The following is a 22,167-nucleotide window of genomic DNA, read 5'->3' as shown; positions in this document are numbered from 1 at the left end:
ACTCTGCGGCGTCACAACGAGCTCGGCCGATGAAGATCGCGTGCCACCCGCCAACACTGCAATCTGAGAGCTTTGTTCAAGGTGGTAACCCCAGGCGCCGGAGAAACGCGAATTAGCGCCACTCCGGCAAGTATCGCACAGTCATCACAGCGCCAAGGTTTTCGTTAAAATCGATTCGCGCTGTGACTTGGCCCGGCGTGGAGCGACTCTTCGTCTATCGCCGAACCTTCCACGTCTGTTCATCACATAGACATCGCGTATTCGAAGTCAATTTTGATTGGTTTCGCGGATGGACAGTGTGCGTCCGTGGAGGGAATTTCCGCTAGCGTCGAAGTCGTATGTCATCGCGCTAGTGAAGACCACGTTTACTGTGTCCGGCTGAACTCAGACGGAGTAACCACCTATACTGAGGTGAGGCATGCCTATGCGGATCCACAACTTTGGATCAGCCGCCCCTTTCTCTTCAAAAAGCTCTCAGCTATCCACTTCGCTGCAATCAGGCAGGCTGCTATCCGTCTTTCTCGGTCCTTGTTTTCCCTTCGTTCAGTGTTTCTGCGTTAGGCTTCTTGTTTCTCAGTGTCTTACCTAGCCGTCCTCATTTTGCTTTTGTGTATGTGTTTCCTTAGGTATGGTTTGTGTTGCTTTTATGTTAGTCATTTATTTGTATCTATGCGTTTTGCGTTTCGGGAATGTTTCGCGTGTGTTTTCGCTGCCGTGTTGCGTCAACGGGTGATGTCGACCTCCATCGAAGACTGGCGACGGCGGGGCTGTGGATCGGGCTGTGCGGTCACGACAATTGGCGCGGATCATAGCTGTACCATGGAGCGGACACCGCCAGAGGCACCGGCACCAGATGCCGTTGCCGGACGCTGTTAGAATTGCTGGGAGTCGCACGTGTGGCATGCGGGCTTTGTTCGTGCTCGCCGGAAATATTTAACGCGGACATTCTCTGCACATTTTCTTAACCATCTGTTATTCTCTTGTGTTTTGATTGATTGTGTGGGCCAACGTTTTGTCGTTTCCCTTGTCCGCGTTTGTGTCTGAGTATCGTTGTGTCTCTGAGAGTTTGTCTTTTGTTGTTGCTCTTGCCTTTTCTTCAGTGGATGCTTTTGTTGTGCATGTTCGCGTTGGGGCGCGGGTTCGTGTGGACTTTCTTTTGTGTTGGTGTTGTGTAGCTCAGACCTACTTATTTGATTTGTTCTAGTAGCTTGCTTTTCTTCCTTTGATGTCTTTTTGTTTATGTTTTGGGGGCTGGTGATTTTGGGTTCGGAATGCCAATGGGTGGCTCCGGTATTGGCAATGTAATTACTATTTCTTTGTTCTTTGTTTTCTTTTCTTCTTTGGCTGACATCGGAGCCACCAGCCTTGCATTGGTAGGGAGCATTTAAGGAGGGAGGGAGCCCTCCCGGTACGAATCGGCGAGACCTCCGGCCCCGCATGGTCTCCACAATCGATGACGACTGCAGCATCTCGGCGGCCACTTGACTCCTTTCCTCGTCCGCGCTGCGAAGCGCGGAACTTCGAAGCGGTTGTCCGATACGCTTACCACGCTACTTTTACTGAGGCAAGGTATGACAGAAGGAGTGAGAGGAAAATAGACGAATTCGGCACACGGATGAGAGACATGGCTCGGTTGACAAAGCGCGTTCGCAACGCAGCCTCTGCAACGCAGCAGCCCGCACACCTGGCGGCCAGAGGCTGATTAGGCCCCTGGCCCCACGTTGGGCGCCATTTTGTGGTGTTCACCCGCGACGCTCACGGCGCGCCGGACGACCACCACCGCGGGTTCGAGCACTCCGAGCCGCCGCGCGCGCAGGGCACCGCGCGTCCGCGCCTACTCCGGCCCGATCCGTGTGCCGACGCGCAGCTGCGCGCGTACGCGCCCCGCCGGCCCCACAGCAGAGGGGAAGGCGAGACCGCGCGCGCGCAGCAAGGGAGACCCTAGGCAAAGCTCTCAAGAAACAACAAAGAACATTTATTAACCTGGGACTCAATACAAACACACGTTTTAACATAACTTCCGAATATGAATCACACAAAACATAGCCAAATGGTCGCCGGTGGCCGCTAACGGCGCACCGCGACAGAGAGAGAAACAAAGAACAAAGAACCCCCAGAAGAAGAATTTGCCTATCCTTCAGTCAGCGCCTGCCATCGTGCGCCCCACAGCAGAGAAAAGGGAAATAGAGAGAAACGACAGACGAACAGACGGGGGCACGATCGGCAGACGCTGCCTCAGGACATCGAGACGACGGAAGAGTGCGCGCACGCCCGCCGAGGCCGGGACCCCGACGAGCCGGAGTAACCATCGGCCGGCGGCGGACAAAGGAGGCCGCCGCCGGCAGAGAGGAACATGTACGCACCTTCCGACGCCCCGATGTGGTCTCCCCGGGCGCCTGTCTTGCGCGCGCTTACCCGGAGTGCACGCAAGCAGGGCCCAAATCCCGCCAAAATCTTAGCCAATGGCGAAAGCCCGTTGACCTTCACGTGGGCGGGATGACAGCAGAGTGACAGTGTTTTATGACCCGCTGCCACCCCGTCCAGGCAAGGAGGAGAGGGTCACGGAGCCCCCGGCAACACAACGCAATGGCTCCACACAACCACTGCGAGGGCCGGAAACCCCACAAAGTGTAGCCTCTTTTTGTGGGCACAGGTTCGCCCAATAAAAGTTAATTTTGTCTTTCACAGTATTGCTACTGTGTTCTTCAACATCACCATCACGTGACAATATCATTACTAATATGAATGAGATAGTTCAAGTGGCTGAGGAGTTCTATAGTGATAGTGGCACCCACAACGATAATGAAAAACAGAATATGTGGTGTGGAGCGAAGGTGGAAGCCAGACTCCAGCCATCCCGAAGTAAGAAGCCGTTTATTTAGCATATACAACCAAATATATAATGAAGAACAGAAGCGCCCCCTGGGGAATAAAGAACTGAAATGAATAACGAAACTGAATATAACATATTCCCTCCCTTATTTTTAGTGGTTAGTTGTTAGTAATTATTAGTAACGAAAACCCCAAAGCATGCACACTGTACTTATTTACACATATTTACAACTTATGTACACAATGACAGAACACATATTTACAACACAATGTCAGACCGCGAACTAATTGGTCTGATATGATAGTCTTGGAGCCAGGCCGGTGACCGGCGCTCTCGGGTCGGCCGCGTTGGACATCGCACAGGCGACGGGCTCATTGACTGCTGCTGTGGTATGCCAGGAGACAGCGCCTGCGTACTAGGAGAAAGAGGCTGTAGCGCCTCAGGAGACCGCGGCTGCGGCGTGGCAGGCTGCAGCGCATCAGGAAGCTGTGACGTGGTGGGCTGCAGCGCATCAGGAGACCGCGGCTACGGCATGGCAAGTGGGCCTGGTTCCCAGGTGCCCCTCTCTGGAACCCTGGAAAGCTTGGAGGCATTCCACGTATGGTCGTCTCCAAGTCTGAAAGAGGCTGGTCCCCTCCTCTTGATCACCTCAGTTGGTGAAGAAAAGGCGCAGTCTCCCTTGAACCGAACGGACGGTTTTTTGATGCGGACAAAATCGCCTACGGCTATCTTCGTATTCTTGGCGGCTCTCCTTTTGTCCGTGTAGTGCTTGCTGCTTTGCTGCTGATGCCGAACCCTTTGACGAAGTCGCTTCAACTCCTTGGCTGGATCTTCCGTAAATACTGGTGCCGAGAAACCCACAATATCCAGCCTCGTTCGGGGCATTCTACCATGCAGCAGAACTGCTGGGGCGACCCCAGTGGTGGCGTGCGGAGTACAGTGGTAAATGGCAAGGTATTCTGTGACAGCTTGTCGGAGTGGTCGTCTTTCGAGGAGTGAGACTTGAATGAAGTTTTTCAATGTGCGATTGAAACATTCTATTTGCCCATTGGCTTGGGGGTAGTATACCGAATAATGTGAAAGACTGATGCCTCTGTTTTGCAGGAAAGTTATGAACTCACGCGAAGTGAACTGAGGTCCATTGTCACAAACAATCTCTTCCGGGTAGCCTTCACAGGCAAAAACACTTCTTAAAAAGTCTTTCACGGTGCTAGTGGACACTTCGCTGCAAAAATACACTTCTGGCCATTTAGAATGGTAGTCAACAAGCGTTATAGCAAATCTGCCGTTGTAAGCTGCATGCTCCAAAGGACCAACAATGTCTAGGCCAAGCTTTTGCCACGGTCGCTCAGGCCATTCAACAGGTTGCAACGGTGCTGGTGATGTTCTGGCGGACTTATCTGCCTCCATGCAGATATGGCAGTTTTTTACTGCCGTTTCCACTTGCTGATCCATTCGTGGCCACCAGAACCGCTCATGCAGTCGCACCTTCGTGCGCGTGATACCCGGATGTGTCTCGTGCGCGGTGCCGATGATCTGAGCCGTGAGGGAGGACGGAACAACGAGGCGCTCTCCACGCAGAAGCAGGTCATCGACAACAGAAAGTTCTTCCCGAATGGCGTAGAATGATTTCGCCTCTTCTGGTATGGACTTCTTTGGCGGCCAGGAACTCAGCACGAATGACTTGACAGTTTCCAGGCAACTGTCGTCGAGGGCGGCCTGCCTGAACTCCTCCTTTGTCACGTAGGCTGGCTCAATGAACGAGACAATTTCTTCCTCCTTAGCAATCTCTGCCTCTGAGGTAGGTGCTGGTAGCCGAGAAAGTGCATCTGCTACAATGTTTGTGGACCCCTTGCGGTATTCAACAGTGAAATTGTAGCAAAGCAGTCGTGCATTCCATCGTGAAATTCGGAGTGGGTGTCTTCCATGTCCTTGTGACGACAGCAAGGACACCAGTGCCAGGTGGTCTGTTCTAATTGTGAAATGGCGACCCCACAGGTACGTGTGCCATCGCTCACATGCCCAAATTCACGCAAGAGCTTCTCGTCCACCGACTGAATATTTTCTCTCTGCAGGCGAGAGTGTACGAGATGCGAAAGTGACTGTGCGGTGCCCGTGGCCACTTTGTTGCTGTTTGTTGCTGCAGGACTGCTCCCAGGCCACAGTCGGACGTGCCGGTCGACACAATTACTGGCAATGACGGATCGAACATCTGGAGGACTGTACTTGACGAAAGCATTTCCTTGACCCTCTGGAAACTGCTGTCTGCTTCGGCAGACCAGATGAATGGCTCATTTTTGCGAAGTAAGACTCTCATAGGCTCAACCACTTGTGCCAAGTGTGGAACAAACTTGGAGTAGTATTCTACGAGGCCCAGGAACGAACGAAGGGCGGCCACATCAGTTGGCACTGGTGTGTTAACTATGGAGTCTACTTTCTCTGGAAGTGGCGAGATACCACGTGCAGTGACCTTGTGCCCTAGAAAGGCAAGTTCTGGAACGTCGAAAAGGCATTTGTTGTTCAGTTTTAGACCTGCGTTCTTGATCTTTTGCAGCACGGTCTTCAAGCTTGAAAGGTGTTGTTCTGCGGTCTTGCCAAAAATGATGATATCATCAATGTAGAACAGCACGCCAGGGCAGCGGTCAAGGATTTTCGCCATCATCTTCTGAAATGCCGCTGGGGCAGAAACCAACCCAAAGCAAACTCTTTTAAAACGGAAAAGGCCATCATGGGTGATGAAAGCTGTCAGATCCCTGCTGTCAGGGTGCAAGAGAACCTGATGGTAAGCAGAAGCCAAGTCAAGTTTGGAGAAGTGTGTAGCGCCTACCAAAGCGTGAAGCAGCTCCTCTGTATGGGGCAATGGGAAACTGTCTGGAACAATAGCTTTGTTCGGCTCTCGAAGGTCTACACAGATCCTGATGCTACCATCTTTCTTGTTAACAACAACAATGGGGGACACCCATTCAGAAGCATCGATCTGCTCGATGATATCAAGGCTCAGCAACCTCTGAAGCTCATTTGATACTGGTGACCGGAGAGAATACGGCAGACGGCGAAGCTTCGAAGTTACAGGCTGCATGCCTTGCCATGTCTTGATGCGATGCGTGAACCCCTTAGCGAGACCCAACTCGAGACTGAAAAGTGAACTGAACTCGTGTGCTAAAGCTGGCGAAGAGCTTTGTTATGGGGCTGCATGCTTGACGGTGTGGAAATAGAACAAGATAGCGGGTCAACAAGAGTCGGCTGCGGAGCAATGAACGTGTATAAGCACTTGAGAGCAGAACCCTCAGTGCAAAGATCCAAGGCTTTAATGCCATCAAGACCGATCAGGCAAGTTCCTTGGTGAACAACATAAAGACGTAGCGACGCTGTGCGGCCTTGAAATCGAACGTCTGCCTGGAAACAACCTAGCACTGGAATCGGCCGTTGAGAGTAGTAAAACAGAGTAACATGTGGAGCAGGCAGAAGCGGAACGCTCTGAAAATATCGACTGAATTCTTGCTCTGACAGGATTGAAACAGACGACCCTGAATCAACAAGGAATGTCAAAGTGACATTCGCGACTTGCACTTGAATATGAATTCCGCTATGCGCGGAACGTTGCACAGTCAAAACTTTCTCAGCACTGCTGGAAGACGAAACATCTTCATTAAATTCAACTTCACGGACTCGGCCTTGCATTTGGGTTAACTTGCGGTTGCATACCCTTTGAAAGTGGCCCTTGTGACCGCAAAACGAACAAGTCTTGCCTTGTGCTGGGCACTGCGGCGCTGCCGCGATGTGGTTCCGCGAGCCGCATCGGAAACAATGTGGCGAACCGCAGCGGCTACTCTGTTCTCGGTTCCGCTGAGGGGGGCGGTTCCGCTGCGGCGCACGTGAGCCGCCTGCGCTCCTCGTTAAATTCTGCTCTAAGGTGGCTGCTGGTTGTGAATTCCTTTTTTTTTTCGAAGAATGCGACGATGGTTTTCGACGCTGCCGCAATGAAATTGCTTCGACCGAAGCAGAGAGCTCCTTTAGCTCTTCAGCCTCCTGCTCAAACTGAAGTGCAATTCGAACAGAATTCTCGAATGAAAGTGTGGAACCCTCGAGCAGTAACCGCTCACGTACGCGAGTGAAAGCTATGCCGGCAACGAATTGGTCTCGCAGAGCATCATCTTGCGAGGCAAACGAACAATGTGACGCTAGCTCCCGTAGAGCGGCAACAAAGTCATGAACGGACTCGCCTGTGTGTTGGCTGCGACGTTGAAAGCGATGACGCTCGATGATAACGTTGCGCGACGTCGAAAACTGGTGCCGTAATGCGGCGAGTGCAGAGTCGTATTCGTCAGGAGGGACCACGACAGACTTGTCATCGGCGAGTGCTGCGGCACTTTGCGCGGCCGGTGCTGCGGCGCTGGTCCCTGCATATCGCGTCTGATAAATACGCTGGCCATCCGCCCCCAAACAATGCAAAAGAATAGCCTTGCGTTGCTCCGCTTGAATGCGGTGGCTCCGGATGCCAGCAAGTACACGTTGAACATCTGCTCCCACTGCTCCCATGGCAATGAGGGACGGCCGGGCGTCGGAAGGAAAAACGGTGGCGGAGCAAGCCCGGTGAAGCTCATGGTGGGCAGGTACGGACGGCGCAGCGGGGCTGGGGGTATGTTCACGAAATCCTCGTCGCCAATGTGGTGTTGACCGAAGGTGGAAGTCAGACTCCAGCCGTCCCGAAGTAAACAGCCATTTATTTAGCATATACAACCAAATATATAATGAAGAACAGAAGCACCCCCTGGGGAATAAAGAACTGAAATGAATAACGAAACTGAATATAACAGAATAGTCTAGACGAATGTGAAATCCCACAAGTAACGCTGGAAGAAGCAAAGAAAGCCTTGGGAGCTATGTAAAGGGGGAAGGCAGCTGGGGAGGATCAGGTAAGAGCAGATTTGTTGAAGGATGGTGGGCAGATTGTTCTAAAAGAAAACTGGCCAATCTGTGTACGCAACGCCTCATGGCCTCGAGCGTACCGGAATCTTAGAAGAACGCTAACATAATCATAATCCCTAAGCAAGGGGACACCAAAGACTTGAAAAATTAGACCGATCAGCTTACTGTCCGTTGCTTACAAAGTATTTACTAAGGTAATCGCAAATAGAATCAGGAGCACCTTAGACTTCTGTCAAGCAAAGGACCAAGCAGGATTTCATAAAGGCTACTCAAGAATAGACCATATTCACACTATCAATCAGATGATAGAGAAATGTACGGAATATAACCAACCCTTATATATAGCTTTCATTGATTAGGAGAAACCGTTTGGTTGAGTCAAAACCTCAGCAGTCATGGAGGCATTACGGAATAAGGGTGTAGACGAGCCGTATGTAAAAATACTGAAAGGTATCTATAGCGGCTCCACAGCAACCTAGTCCTCCATAAAGAAAGCAACAAAATCTCAGTAAAGAAAGGCGTCAGGCAGGGAGATATGATTTCTCCAATGCTATTCACAGCCTGTTTACAGGAGGTATTCAGAGACCTGGATTGGGAAGAATTGGCGATAAGAGTTAATGGAGAATGCCTTAGTAAATTGTGATTCGCTGATGATATTCCCTTGCTTAGTAACTCAGGGGACCGATTGCAATGCATGCTCATTGACCTGCAGAGGCAAAGCAGAAGGGTGGGTCTAAAAATTTATCTGCAGAAAACTGAAGTGATGTTTAACAGTCTTGGAAGAGAACAGCAGTTTACAATAGGTAGCGAGGCACTGGAAGTGGTAAGGGAATACATCTACTTAGGATAGGTAGTGACCGCGGACCCGGATCATGAGACTGAAGTAATTAGAAGGATAAGAATGGGCTTGGGTGCATTTGGCAGGCATTCTCAGATCATGAACAGCAGGTTGCCATTATCCCTCAAGAGAAAAGTGTATAACAGCTGTGTCATACCAGAACTCATGTACAAGGCAGAAACCTGGAGGCTTACGAAAAGGGTTCTACTTAATCGAGGACGATGCAACGAGCTATCGAAAGAAGAATGATGGGTGTAACGTTAAGGGATAAGAAAAATGCAGGTTCAGTGCGGGAACAAACGCGAGTTAATGACATCTTAGTTGAAATCAAGAAAAAGAAATGGGCATGGGCAGGACATGTAATGAGGAGAGAAGATAACCGATGGTATTAAGGGTTACGAACTGAATTCCAAGGGAAGGGAAGCGTAGCAGAGGGCGGCAGAAAGTTAGGTGGGCGGATGAGATGAAGTTTGCAGGGACAACATCGCCAGGATTAATACTTGACCAGGGTAGTTGGAGAAGTATGGGAGAGGCCTTTGCCCTGCAGTGGGTGTAACGAGGCTGATAATGATGATTATGATCATCATCATCCCCTTTAAGGGTTATCAATGATATGTTAAATGACTTTTCTTGAAATACATACAAGCAAGCCACTTTTTGGATCACAATGCTACGCAGTCATACATAGTGAAGGCAGGCCAAAGGACATGTTACATAGGACTCCATTATCGTTATTGATTGGTAGGTATGTTATGAAATAAAAATTTTTTTTAAATTGTTCTTTATACTTCTTCCCAAAAGTATATGTCTTCCCAACAGTGATGAAGAACGTCAGGAATTTCTTCTGGTTTTTTGCAAAAAATGCTGTGCAGTGACCATGGTGCTAGAAATGTGAAGCATTGATTGTGATAGCAAAATATAGGACAGCTAGACACAGTACGGTTAGTAGTTTTATCAGCTGTATAAACTGCTGTAAACATTCACTTGCTAACTAAATTAACGTGCACGGTGTTGCACGTGAACAGGCAAACATGAACGCATCTCACTCGGTCGCAGACGCTCACTGGCATGGTGCTGAGCAGCCAGCAGTGGCGAACGAAGTCGGCTAGCCTTTTAAGTCCGTAGATTATTACCGCCAAGGAAGGATGCGCATGGCCATGCTCAACCGAGTCATGCACAGAAGCAAAATATTGTGCTACGCTACTTTGTGAAGGCAAATAGGTGGAAAGCAGGAGATAGAAATTGAAGACGATGAACAAAACAAGAAAAAGGTACAAGCGGCTAGCCAACGTTTTGACAAGTGGACTTGTCTTCTACAAGGCGACATATCCTTTCCTCAGCACAGTATTATAGGTAGGGTTCCTCGGAAGATGAAGGAACAAGGTAAGCGTTTGCTTTCCTTGTCACACGTAGCATTAATTGGGCAGCAGCGGTTATGGCTACGTGCACGCATACTGAACCACTTTTTTCCGCCTGTACAGATCACAGCTGCAAGGAACTGCCGGCAAGAAGACTTCATCTACCCAGGCTGCGCCGCTTATCGCCCCAAGAAAAAGCATCTTGACAGCGGCCGTGTCTGGCGCCTACCGTCTACCGCAGCGCGCCTGCGCGGGACCCCAAGCCCCTTGGTTTAAAAGCCCTGCTAGAAGCACGTTCGCATCAGTTGGCAGCAGCGGTTACGGCTACGTGCACGCATTCTGAACCACTTTTTTCCGCCTGTACAGTTCACAGCTGCAAGGAACTGCCGGCAAGAAGACTTCATCTACCCAGGCTGCGCCGCTTATCGCCCCAAGAAAAAGCATCTTGACAGTGGCCGTGTCTGGCGCCTAGCGTCTACCGCAGCGCGCCTGCGCGGGATCCCAAGCCCCTTGGTTTAAAAGCCCTGCAAGAAGCACGTTTGCATCAGTTGGCAGCAGCGGTTACAGCTACGTGCACGCATACTGAACCACTTCTTTCCGCCTGTACAGATCACAGCTGCAAGGAACTGCCAGCAAGAAGACTTCATCTACCCAGGCTGCGCCGCTTATTGCCCCAAGAAAAAGCATCTTGACAGTGGCCGTGTCTGCCGCCTACCGTCTACCGCAGCGCGCCTACGCGGGACCCCAAGCCCTTTGGTTTAAAGCCCTGCAAGAAGCACGTTCGCATCAGTTGGCAGCAGCGGTTACGGCCACGTGCACGCATTCTGAACCACTTCTTTCCGCCTGTACAGGTTGGTGATTTTTATGCCCCTCCTAAATAGTGGGATGCACAATCGGCCGTAGCTGATGCTGCCACATTCCTGTTACTGTTATTTCCGTTATTTATCTCGCATTCTTGTTCGCTTATCTCCGTTTTGTCCCGCGCTCTGGTAGCAATGACAGGCAAGCAAGAGCTATCTAAACTTTTCGAAGAACTTAAACGCGAGTTGAAGAATGAATTTAGAGAACTGTGCGAATGCCTGGAAAGAGACTTAAGGAAAGAAATTAGAGAAATGAAGGGATTCTTGGAATTAGCGAACAAGAACTATGAAGAAATGAAAACATCTGTGAGTGCGCTGAAAAATGAAAACTCTGATCTAAGGAACACAGTGTAGGGTCTGGAAAAGGACCGAGATGCCCTGCTCGCAAAACTCAAGGATCATGAAGATCATGATCTCAAGGCTCATGCAAAATGACCAGCATACCAGGTGTTTCAACATAGAAATCAAAGGTGTACCAACGAAGCCAAAAGAAAACACCTTGGATGTAACCAGAAAACTTGCAGGTGCACTTGATGTACCTTTCGAGGTTTCTGGTGTTGAAGTTTGCCACCGAGTTAGGACAAGAGGTAACGCAAATTGCCCTAATATTGTGGTGCAGTTCAGACACAGGGCCAAGCGCGATTCTTTCCTAGAGAAAGCAAGGAAAAAACAGCTGACAACAGAAGATATTCAGCTGGAGCCCACCACTCCGATTTACATCAATGAACACTTATCTCCTCCCATGAAACGTTTGTTTGGAGCGGTGAACAGCAAAAAGAAAGAACTCGGCTGGAAATATGCCTGGTATCGTAATGGCAAGATTTTTGCCTGGAAATCAGACGGCAGCCCCATTGTCCCCATTTGCCATCTTGATGACTTGCTGAAGATGACGTAGGAGCAACAGTTGGGTCCATTTTTTTCTGGTAGCTTCTTATCTAAAATATGGGTTATGTACCATCCGAGGTCAAGGATCTTATATCAGATAAGCAACCAGCAATGACATTTTTTCATCAAAATGTTCGATCGCTCGCAAATAAGACTGATGAGCTTACCATGTTAATACACAGCTTCGGAATACCGATTACTGTCCTAATGTTAACCGAAACGTGGTTAACGCCCACATCACAATTGTTCCAGCTATCTGGTTATCAATCGTTCTTCTGTAGTCGACAGGATAAGCGAGGGGGTGGTGTAGCGCTTTTGCTCAAAGATAATATTTTTGCTGAACCAGTCGACGAGTTCACTGGTATAACTTCCGATTATGAGGTACTGACACTACAAAACCATACAAACTTGTTCTCTGTTGTGTACAGACCACCATCAGGTGATGCGACCCGCTTTCTTGCTTTCGTTGAAAAGCTTTTCAGTTATGCAACAGAAGAAAAAATGAATCTTGTTTTAGGTGGTGACGTCAATATAAACATGCTGTCATCTTCTCCGCTACAAAATGATTTCCAGTCTCTAATTACAACTTGCGGTTTTTCAAATACAATTTCTACAGCAACACACATAACTGTTGACAGCGCCTCCTTATTAGATGTGTTCATATCAAATATAAATATTCATTCATTAGAGGCCGACGTTCTGTATGATATCAGTGACCATCTAGGCATCATTCTACTAGTGAATAAAATCAATCGTGTGACTCAAAAAACTAAGGAACCAGTTTATATTCAGTCAATTACGCCATCAAATCTGGAGGCTTTTCGCCATGCCATTGCTCAGCAAACTTAGGACAGCGTTTATTGTGCATAAGACAGCGACTCTGCATATTCCGCTTTTATTAATATTTTTAAACCGTTGTATGATACGCATTTTCCATGCAAAAAAATTACGAGGCCACCTAAAGCGCGGAAACCTTGGCTGACCCCTGAGCTTCTTGACATGATTAAACAAAAACATGTTTTATATGCCAAATTTGTGAAATCTAGGGATGAAGCCTTGCTTAAGGCGTTTAAGGAATACAGAAACAGTTTAGCAAATAAGCTTAGAACTGCCAAAGATGCTTATTTTTTAGGAATATTTAGTGACCCTGCTAATCAACGAAGTGATGTACTTTGGCGCAAATTGAATGCCTTGTTATAGCCTAACTCTTACTCAGCTATTCCTGATATATTGGAACATGATGGGCAACAAATTTCTGGAGATGCAGTACCAAATGCATTTAATGAAGTCTTTACTCTAGCACCGCAACAGGACCTAGAACATATCCTAACTAACCACGCTCAGTTTCTACCAGTAAACAGGAATGGAGCATCGCTTTTCCTTGCTCCAACTACTTCTCCTGAAGTTTTTTCGTCTATTAGAGCTACAAGCAACAGCAAGTCACTAGACGCCGACGGTATCCAGATTCGCCCTATAAAGTATGTGCTCGATATTATAAGCCCTATTCTAGCCCATGTTTATAACTTAATATTGTTACGAGGAGTTGCGAGGAAATGGTTTTATTTACAGGCGATGGACGATGATCGTAGCGTGATCGCAGCGCAGCTCGGCCTCCCAAACTCCTCGTCCTCTTCGTCTTCTCTCTTCTTGTCCGCGCCTTTCGTATCCGTTACATTTCCCCGCAAGCAGACGAAGCCCGTGGGGCGAGTCAGGATAGACAAGCAGGGTAGAAAGGCTTCAGGCGAGCAATATGAGTCAGCCGAGTTCTGCTTGATCGCTGACCATTGCACAGGAGGCGAGCTATGACGTAAGTGAGTTCGCTCAGGCGGTCCACGACTGCAAATGGGCCTGAATATTGTGACAAGAACTTTTGGCACAATCCGCGCTTGCGTTGCGGTGTCCAAAGAAGGACCAAGTCACCTTTCTCCAACGATACTTGTACGTGACGGTCGTCGTATCGCTCTTTCGAACGACTTTGCGAGGCCAGAGTACGAAGACGAGCTATTCGACGGGCTTCTTCGGCGAGACACAAAGTCTTGGATACAGAATCGTCACTGTGCAGTACGAAGGGTAAGAAAGTGTCGAGAGGGCTTCGCGGTAACCTTGCATACAAAAGATAAAATGGGTTGTGGTTCGTGGTTTCGTGTTTTGCCGTGTTGTATGCGTAAGTGATGAAGGGCAGCACGTCGTCCCAGTTCTTATGATTGGAGGAGACGTACATGGGAAGCATGTTGGTCAGCGTTCTGTTCGTCCTTTCAACGAGGCCATTGGTCTGTGGATGATACGGCGTGGAATGACGGAACTGTGAAGTGCACAAACGAAGTAACTCTTCAATGGCATCAGCAGTGAACTGGCGACCACGGTCGCTGATGATGACACGTGGTGGGCCATGACGAAGGACCACGGAACGCAGCAGGAAGACCGCCACGCAAGTAGCGGTAGAATACGGTATGGCTGCAGTTTCTGCATACCGTGTAAGATGGTCTACGCAGACAATTATCCAACGGTTCTTGCTGTTAGATAACGGGAATGGACCCAAAAGGTCAATGCCTACTTGCTCGAACGGCGTACTGGGCGGTGTCAATGGCCGAAGGGGACCCGGGGCTGCGGTGGTCGGTCGCTTGTGACGTTGGCACGTTTCACAACTAGCGGCACAGCGCTTGGTTGTTTCGTACATCTTGGGCCAGTAAAAGTGCTCTTGCGTGCGATGCAGCGTTCGTACGAAGCCGAAATGGCTGGATGTCACATCGTCATGCATTGCGCATAGAACGTCGGAGCGGAGACTCTCGGGGACAACAAGCAGAAAACGTGCTCCATGCCCGGAGTAATTAGTTTTGTAGAGCAATTTATCATGGACAGTAAAGCGACCGCTGCCTTTAGAAGTACGGGCGGCGACAAAAAGCGGATCGAGGGTAACATCATTCCGTTGTTCTCGCTCAAAGTCTGCCTCGTCAGGGAACGTAGAAGTAACAGCAGCGAGACAGTCGTCAAAATTCTCTGCATCGCAGTCGGTAGTCGCAAGAGGAATCCGAGAAAGGCAGTCTGCGTCAGCGTGACGACGGCCACTCTTGTACGATACCACAAAGTCGTATTCCTGGAGGCGCAGCGCCCATCGTGCGGGACGACCAGAGGGATCATGCAAACTGACCAGCTAGCATAAAGAATGGTGGTCGGTGATAATCTTGAATGGTCTACCGTAAAGATAACACCGAAACTTTTGTATGGCGAAAACCACTGCCAGGCATTCCTGTTCCGTAACCGTATAATTGCGTTCAGATTTGCTCAGGCAACGGCTGGCATATGCGACAACATGTTCTGCGCCACTGTGACGTTGTACAAGCACCGCTCCTATCCCGATTCCACTAGCATCAGTGTGAACTTCAGTCGGGCAAGATGGATTGAAGTGACGCAAGAGGGGTGCTGACGTTAGTACAAACTTCAGTTGAGAGAATGATGCGTCACACTCTGGTGTCTAATTGATGGATGCATTTTGTTGCAAAATACTTGTCAACGGGTGAACGATGTCGGCAAACCGGGGAACAAAGCGACGAAAATACGAACATAGGCCAATGAATGAGCGGAGTTCTCGTGCTGACTGCGGTGGCTTGAAGGAGCTCACCGCTTCAATCTTACGAGGATCGGGTCTGACGCCATCCTTGTCGACTAAGTGTCCCAGGACCAGTGTTTGACGTTCGCCGAACCGACACTTTTTTGAGTTTAGAACCAGTCCCGCTTTCTCAATGCAGTCGAGAACGAGGCTGAGGCGTTCGTTATGTTCTTCAATTGTGCGGCCAAAGATTACAACATCATCAAGGTAACACATGCATATCTCCCACTTTAGACCACGTAGTACTGTGTCCATGAATCTTTCAAAGGTGGCAGGAGCATTGCAAAGGCCAAAAGGCATAACATTAAATTCGAATAGGCCATCTGGAGTCACGAAAGCAGTCTTTTCCTTGTCAGCAGGGTCCATAGGTATTTGCCAATAGTACCCCGATCGCAAATCAAGTGTTGAGAAGTAAGAAGCAGAGTGTAAGCAATCAATGACGTCATCAATTCGGGGTAGTGGATATACATCCTTCTTCGTCACTGCGTTTAGATGTCTGTAGTCCACGCAGAATCTCCAGGAGCCATCTTTTTTTCGGACCAGGATTACTGGGGCTGCCCATGGACTACACGACTCTTGAACGACACCTTTGCTCATCATCTCCTTGACTTGTTCTGCAATAACTTTGCGTTTGGATGATAACACTCGGTAGGGCTTCCGGCGGATGGGGTGTGCTGAGCCGGTATCTATTCTGTGATGAGCGCGGGACGACAGTAAATGAAGGGGTGCATCTCCATGCGTGAAGTCGAATGCTGCCTCATGCCTGGCAAGGACCTGTACCAGTGCTTGCCGTTCCGATGTACCGAGAGCCTTGCTGATCATGCCGAGCATTAGCTCTTCAGAATGGCGATTATCGCAAGGAGAGCAAACTGTAGAGAAGTCCGTAGTTAGTGCCGCTATTGAGCTACACGCGGCTTTATCGAAGAGAGCGATTTTCATACCGCGAGGAAGGACAACTGACGTGGCGGAACAGTTCAGCGCCCACAATGTGGTGACTCCTTTCGTCATGCACACGGCAGAGCAGGGCACAAGTATATCTTTTTTAGCACAGTTTATGTGGAGAGGCCTAACTACAAGGTCAACACAATCAGCATCAACAGTAGTTGCAGAAACACGAGCGGGCATCAGGCACCACAATGGTGCATTCACTCCATCAAGAACACTGAGTGTGTCTGTGTCCCTGTCTTCACCACCTGACCTTTGTTCGGAATGTGCTGATATAAATAACTTGTTCAATGATATTTCGCCACAACCACAGTCCACGGAAGTGCCGCACTGTTCAAGAAAATCTATCCCAAGGATAACATCATGCGAACAACGAGAAAGAACAAGGAATTCCGACACAAACACTTTTGCAGCCAACAAAACACTCGCAGCACAAACACCAAGGGGACGAAGCCACTCGCCGCCTACTCCACAAAAAAGTAATACCGTCGTTCCAAGAAAACATGACTTTGTGGCCTAGACAGTTTTTGAAAACGAGACTCATCACAGACACAGTCGCCCCAGTATCAACTAACGCCATGGTCGGTATTCCGTCAATCGAGACATTCACTTTATTTTTGAGCATCACAACAGGCAGAGGCATTTCTGGCAAAGACCGTTCGGCGACCACACCTCCATTGGCCGCGGATGCTAGTTTCCCGGCGACGGTGAGGAAACGGCGCCGAGGAGACGGCGAGCGGCGGGTACGGTTATTTGGTGGCATCAAACTGCGCTCAGATGCTGGCGAATCGCTGCGTCTGGGCTCGTGTGAGAAGTGGTCCATTGTAAGGAAATCGGTCGTCCGCAAGTCATATGAAGTACAGGTTCTGGGTGACGAGAACATCGGTGGTGTCCTACGTGATTGACGGCCTTGGCGACAATACCAAATATACGGCCTGTGGAACCGCAGTTGTAGCACACGGGAGAATCGCGGTTCACAGCGTCTTCCTCGAAACGAATGGTAGGTGGCTGCGGGCGGCGAGAAAGTTCGTTGTCATGTGGATATCGTGTCCCTGCTGCTTGCTGAAATCCGTTGTATCTTTCATAAGTCACGTCGTGGTAGTAGGGTCGATGCTGTTCTTGTCGCGGCCTGACAGAAGTCGGAGGGCCTCGGGGGGTAAAAACGCGAGTGCTCTCGTTGTGGCCGAGCGTCATAAGCAGAGCCTCTGTCGTAGAGACGTGGCTGCTGTCGAGGCGCGAGTTCATAATCCTCAGTGCCCCTTGACGCAGGATACGGAGAGAAGGATGCCACGTTTGGCTCAAAATCTGGTGGTAGGCGGACGCTATGAGTGCCTGGATGTGTCACTTGCGCGTGCAGGCTGAGCTCTTCCCGAACTATTTGCCGGATCGTTGATGCAAGATCGAGAGGCTGGTTGCTGTCCACGCTTGCAACTGTTGTCACATTGGCTAGCCTGCCAAACTTCGGCGTGATGCGCCTCGTCTTTAGTTGCTCGAAAGTGCGACAGTGCCGAATGACGTCAGCGACGGAAGCCAGGTTATCTTTTGCAATGAGGAAATTGTATACATCCTCGGCAATTCCTTTTAGGATGTGCCCAACTTTGTCTTCCTTGGACATTCCACAGTCCACCGTCCTACACAGTTTTATTACTGCCTCGATGTACGTCGTGCAGGTTTCACCTGGCACTTGCGCATGTTGCAGTAGCGTCTGTTCTGCCCTTTTCTTTTTCGTCGAGGAGTCGCCGAATTGCTCTTTGATTTCCGAAACAAATCTTCCCCATGTTGTGAACGTCTCCTCGTGATTGTCGAACCATAACAACGCCGTATCCGTTAGAACACGACGTTCGAAAGCTGAGAAGCGCTATTCCACTTGTTGGCGGCACTCACCCGGTGATAATGGATGAGCCATTCCTCAACGTCTTCGTCCGATCTTCCGGCGAAGGGACGCGCATCTCTCAGTTGCAGAACAGAACTTGTCGGTGCAGCAGTTGGAATGGGCCGTTGTTCCTCTGCGTCCTGGGACATATTCAACTCTGGTGGATTCGGTGGTAGTCCAGCAAGGCGATGGCTCCGTCGAAGAACTTGTGGTTCAGCCTCCGTCTTCGGGTGTCGATTACCCAGCACCTTCCACCACAACTGTTACGAGGAATTGCGAGGAAATGATTTTATTTACAGGCGATGGACGATGATCGTAGCGTGATCACAGCGCAGCTCGGCCTCCCAAACTCCTCGTCCTCTTCGTCTTCTCTCTTCTTGTCCGCGCCTTTCGTATCCGTTACAATATTATCAACAGGTGCCTTTCCTAAGAGAATGCAAATTACCCACGTTGTTCCCGTCTTCAAGCGCGGTGATAAAGCAGCATTAAATAATTATCGGCCTATATCAATAATTCCAGTATTTTCTAAGGGCATTGAGAAAATAATGCATGCGCGATTACTCTCATTCTTTAATCGTCACCATTTGATTGCAGACTTTCAACATGGTTTTAGAAAGCACCGCTCTACGGAAACAGCCCTCCTGAGCCAAAAAGAAATAATTTTAGATGCATTCAGCCGGAAGCATATGGCACTAGGCATATTAAGGCTTTTGATTTAATTAATCATTCCATCCTTCTTAACAAATTAGAAATGTATGGTGTACGTGGAACCGCCCACTCGCTTATGACATCTTATCTGTCCCACAGATCACAGTTCGTAGATGCCAGTAACACAATATCTTCAAGGAAGCCAGTTATCACTGGTGTGCCGCCAGGCAGCATTCTGGGCCCACTTTTATTTTTTATTTATATAAACGACATTGTACGCTGTACAGATAACGCTACATTCGTTTCGTATGCCGACGACACAACCGTTTTTATTACAGGCAACGTGGAAACAGATATAGAAATAAAGGCTAATAAGACGCTGTCTGACTTAGAACGGTGGTCCGTGATAAATTGCTTAAATATCAACCCTAAGAAAACAAAAGTTATCTTGTACGCGCCTAGAGGAAAGTTGTTGACAACTAATATGAATTTGTGTCTGGGCAGTGAGCAGTTAGAGATAGTGGATTCCGTTAATATCCTTGGGGTGCATTTTACAAAGCACCTTACCTGGAATGAGCATGTTGATCATCTCCAATCTAAATTGTCATCTGCCATTGGTGTTACTGCTCATCTGCGTCGCTTACTCCCGACCAAGGTAAAAATACTGCTATACAATGCTCTGGTGGTATCTGTCATGCAGTACTGCGTCATGGTGTGGGGTACAACTGGTGTAACAAACTTGCACGAACTGCATTTGCTACAAAAAAGAGTTGTGCGTTACATAGCTGATGTCCATTATATGCACTCCACAAAACCACTTTTTTCTAAATATGAAATTCTTCCTGTATTTTGTTTTTACAATTATAGGCTGATGTTGTGCTACAAAGATTTCGTAAAATTTGGCATTGATGATACAATTCATCTGGCAAAACTTCGAGAAAATACAAATATTCGACAGACCCGACATAAAGAAATGTGGTTCGTACCTACCCCAAGAACCTCCTATGATGAGCAATCTTTATCTCGTACATTACCTTCGCTTTTAAACCTATTAGACCGACAAAATTTTGATCCCTCCAGAAACCGAAACTCTCGCATTAAACGTTTTTGTCAACTTATTTATTTCCAAGACTAGACCATGCCTTCTTATTCTCCTAATTTTGTTCCCCACTGTTATTTATGAGTGTTGATTATTTCTTGCCGTCTTGTTTTACTCTGTATTACCCGTTACATTGTGATGCCTTTTTTTTTTCATTTCTTGTGTATGACTGGCTGTCATCTTGCTGTTATGCCAACTTACAAGGGGTCGGGACCTCATCAAGCTGTCCAAGCTTTTAGTCCTGTACTCCTCCTTCTTTAAGGAAATAAAATGATTGATTGATTGATTGAATAGAAGAGCCCTACCTATATATACTGTGCTAAGGAAAGCATATGTCGCCTTGAAAAAGACAAGTCCACTAGCCCAAACGTTGTCTCCCGCTTTTACCTTGTTCTCATTTTGCTCACCTACCTACGAGATGGCTTTTATACACAGCTTCAGTGTCATTTTCCAGAAAAAATACACATTTCTGGTAGGGATACCTGGAGAAAAAGCTGTTTTTAGGCAGTTTGACTGGGCACAGGCAACCTGGAAACCTTTAGCAGTGGTGACGTTCAGGGGATGAAACAGATTAATCATACAACATAGCCATTAACAGCACATACAGGTGACATGCACATATTCTTGCACATATACTCACATATATTAACGCACACATACATCATATTTACACAAACTGATTACACTTCAATAGCTCACACATATACCTACAGTAAAAATTTATAAGATATCTGTTTCCAACAATAATGTGGGTTTCAAGTTTGTTTATTTATTTATTTATTTATCGATTTACTTTATTACCCACAGCGCCTTAACAGGCATTGCAGTGGGGGGGATATACACAAGAAAAGATATAGAAATACATACAGTGTCAGTCGCACAACTAATAAAAATAATCACTAATCACAATCGGTCACAAGACACACATGTCATTGGCAAACTTAAACACGGTTATGCTAACATAGAAAAGAAGATATCATTAGACATAACAGGGGCAATGTTTGATGGCAATTGGTTCCATTCGTGGATTTTTCTAGGAAAGAAAGACAATCGAAGTAAATCAGTCTTGCATGCGATTTCCCGTACCTTGAACATGTGATTAACTCTGTCCGAGACATAGTGAGGTGCAAGCAAATATTTTGTATTTTCAATCCCGACACGACCATGGTAAACAGCATGAAAGAATTTCAATCGCAACTTATGTCGACGATTGTCTAAATGCTCCCAATTCAGTGTTTCTTTTATACTTTCCACCCTAATAGTCCTGCGGTAATTGCCTGACACAAACCAGGCAGCCAAATTTTGAATCCTTTTCAATCTATCATTGTCTTGCTTTGCTTCAGGTGGATAATAAAACCACTTGTACAGTTTGCATCCTGAAGGTTAAGAGTAATATAAGGCTATATGTCATGTGTCAGCTTATCATGTGATTGCATAAAACTGTGGCATGAATGCTAGTGCGCAAGCTTCGTGTCCAAAACCAAAAGAACCAAAAGAACAGTGTTCAAAGGCCGCACGTGTGCAAAACATGTAGATCAAGCAGCCATGCGTATCCGAGAATCTAAGCATGCGACCAGGAGTTCTGCATCTGTTTAATTTTACGAACGTTGAAAGGGGAATGTCCAAGTACCCATGGTTTTTACACGAAGCAGACAAAGTAATAAAAATAATTAAAGAAAAACGACCGAACTTTCAGACGCAGTACAGTGTCTCGTCCTATTTCTTGGACTGATTGGCACATGCAGGGTGTTGAAAACATAGCGACTGCTGGCCAAGTTGCCACTCTTCGAGTGCTGGCTGTGCCCTCGCTTTTGTTATCAAGGTATCTCCACTTTCCATGTGCCATACAGCCACTGCAATGTGTTTCATTGACTTGGCACCAAATCAAAACTGTGGTTGCCGACGAGGCGTGCTGGTTTGGCCTAACCGGCAGAGGTGTCGGGCAGCATGCCGTCACGGGAAGCTTGCCCATGATATGTTTGTACCCTGTAACATTCGCAGTGCTCGTCGCATTCTACGTTGTAATCTGCAGATAAGATTGCCCCGCTTGCTGCGATATCTTCCTTTCTTTTGCCTCTCTCTGATTGGCTGATTAGCGCTCAAAAAGCGCATCGCTGAAAGAATAAACGTCATTGTCTTCCTGGCGCTGCGTGAGTCGTCTGTTCTTCGGGCCGGTCGTCCTGCCACCCTCGGCGTCTAGCCGTCGAATACGTAACAACCTGTAGACAATTACATAGAGATTACGCATGCGATCACATGCATGGTCGGAACTGACAGCAATGCATGTGAAGT

At 48.1% G+C, this 22,167-nt stretch overlaps 1 protein-coding gene across 11 annotated transcripts in view; it reads left to right on the top strand.

Moving 5' to 3' along the window:
• Positions 1-22,167, top strand: part of LOC139057669 (DENN domain-containing protein 2D-like) — a 614,144-nt gene that overhangs the window by 389,577 nt on the left and 202,400 nt on the right. The window lies entirely within an intron of this gene.

This window comes from Dermacentor albipictus, chromosome 3 (genome assembly GCF_038994185.2).
Source record: "Dermacentor albipictus isolate Rhodes 1998 colony chromosome 3, USDA_Dalb.pri_finalv2, whole genome shotgun sequence".
NCBI lineage: Eukaryota > Metazoa > Arthropoda > Arachnida > Ixodida > Ixodidae > Dermacentor > Dermacentor albipictus.
The sequence above is the reverse complement of the archived record's forward strand: the minus strand, read 5'-3'. Positions and strand labels throughout refer to the sequence as shown.